Source organism: Etheostoma spectabile, chromosome 9, assembly GCF_008692095.1.
Source record: "Etheostoma spectabile isolate EspeVRDwgs_2016 chromosome 9, UIUC_Espe_1.0, whole genome shotgun sequence".
In the NCBI taxonomy this organism is placed as follows: Eukaryota; Metazoa; Chordata; class Actinopteri; order Perciformes; family Percidae; genus Etheostoma; species Etheostoma spectabile.
Window position 1 is genome coordinate 7942421 of NC_045741.1, and position 2239 is coordinate 7944659.

General features: G+C 38.7%; 1 long non-coding RNA gene across 2 annotated transcripts in view; it reads right to left on the reverse strand.

Annotated features, from left to right (window-relative positions):
• LOC116695559 (uncharacterized) overlaps nt 1–2239 on the reverse strand; it is a 3446-nt gene that overhangs the window by 306 nt on the left and 901 nt on the right. Inside the window, exon 1 of one of the 2 annotated variants that reach the window (XR_004333492.1) lies at nt 273–303. The exons of the other annotated variant lie outside the window; for it this stretch is intronic. This is a non-coding gene — a long non-coding RNA (uncharacterized LOC116695559). Of the gene's footprint in view, nt 1–272; nt 304–2239 lie in introns of those variants that run through there. 2 annotated transcript variants of the gene reach the window in all.

Genomic DNA, 2239 nt, shown 5'->3' on the forward strand with positions numbered 1-2239 from the left:
GGGGGGGGGGGGGTAGTTGACCCTGGAACAAGTTACCCCCTGACATTCAGACTCAAAACGTGTCCGTTTAGTCTGGCTTTTAAGACGTAGCAGGGGTGTGACAACTTCATTCGTCTGTTTCTTCGTAAGCTTTTCTGATTTTACTGTTTTCTACGTTCCTTTTTCTAGTGTATGATATGTTTTTACTCTGTTCTGATTAATAAATTAAGTTAATCTCTTTGGATACCTGCTTGTTGTTGTATATGAATACATTTTGATTGATTGATTGATACTAGCCAGTCAGAAGCAGAGTATGAGGCCGTGCTACGCTAGCGGAAGTACAGGCTGGACTACAACAGAGCTGTTTGGAACAGGTTGGGAACAGTGTTTTCTGTTGGAGATGGTATGTCCCTTGGGTGGGGGGGGGACGTGAGCTCTTTCACTTTGTAATCCTATAACGTGCACAAAAAGAAATATAACACAATAAAGGAAAGGGAAAAAGCCAAAAAAGCATAATATGAGCTTTTTAGGACTCTGAAGCCATTTCTGCCAACAAACTTTTATCAGTAACAGCTTTGATCCTTTGGGGAACATTACGTTGTTTAAAGAGTCTGCGGTCACTGAAGGAGAAAACTCACAATTACTTAAACTCCAATCATGCAACATTTCTTGGCAGAACACCTTTTTCCTACAGCAGGTGGATCCTTGAACGTCACACATTTCAATTTAGTTTAAGTTAATGTGCAGAAAGCCAGATATTAACTTCATCTATTCAGAATTGATCTATAACAGGTAAGATGATCAACATCCCACTAAGTATGAAAATTATACCTGAATACCAATATATTAGTCATTATTTGGATGATGCGGTTAACATATTTGAACAATTATTGCCTGACAACAGAAAGCATTTTAAGCACTATATAAACATTAATAAATGGTTTAAAAACAAACTGTTATGTAGATGTGAGACAATAAGTGTTTATTAATGTATGTATTGGTTAACTATAAATCCTCCTATGGGCCACCATAAGAGGAGGCTGATGTAACTATGTATGTAATTATGAAAACACAGTAAAGTAAGAATATAAATGTCTTCATAGGGTAAGTTATAGCTGGTGGCAAATACTGTAAATTAATAAACTTGTTAATGTCGTTATAGTGGCTTACACCTACATTAAAATGTGTGTTATGTACCATTTTTTAAATGTTTATATATTGCTTGTGAACGCTAAATGAGGCATGTCCTAGGGGGAAACAATCCAATTAATCTGCACACATTTTAAAAGTGTAGTTCTTAAATTCCCTTGCCAGTGTGAATTCTGTTTCTCGATAATCTTGGTGATGTCTGCTGACTTTTTTGCGAGTCCATGTGCATTAATACTGAAGGTAAAATGTCACAAAAACAGTCCGGGTGAGCTCAATCTAAATTTACTCTAATGTGTCAAATGTCTCCATTCCTTCCAATTACCCACTCACGCAGAATACAAGTCAGATCAAAGTCTATGTGTCTAAATGTTTTGCGGGTCTCGTCATCTCGTCTCCCGAATGGAACAGAGTTCTGGTGAATATAAAGAAAAGAAAAAAATATACTTACAAATACTCCCCCTTTCTCACCTCTGTTACTGTAAACAGAGAGCGGATAAGGGTTTAGGCTTTGAACTTACTTTTGTGAATGAATCCGTGGGAGGGCGGAGAGCTAAGTTTAGAACTCAGAGAATCAAAACAACTCCTGCGTGCCCTGCGTGGCTTTCCCCTAAACGTAGATGGGAAACCAAGACAGAAAAAAGCTCTATGGGGCATGAACGTAGACGACAGAAAGTTGTAGCCAGAAGCTACGGTCCTGTTCTCTGGAACCAGCTGCCTGATGACCTGAGATCCATTTGCTTTTATGAATTGTCTTGTTATGCTGATGCTTATACTGTATTCTTTCTTCTGTTTATGCTTTGTTCTGTGTATGTTGTATTATGTAGAGTACTTTGGGTTTCTGTGTGATGAAAGGTGCTATACAACTAAAATTGCCTTTGTCAAAAGACGACTGAAATGTACAGGTGGAGCTTGTTTACGAGTGGGGATAACCTGGATAAGCTTGTGTCTTTGTCAAACTTTCTCATGTGATCTGTGGGTGTGTTGCTGTCTGTCTCCTCTGTCTGAGTGACTAGACCTACCACAACCGTTTGCACTGCGTGTGCCTACACCCATGATCATAATCTCATAATCACACTTTCTGTTCTCGCCATCTTCCTCTGAGATCCAATGA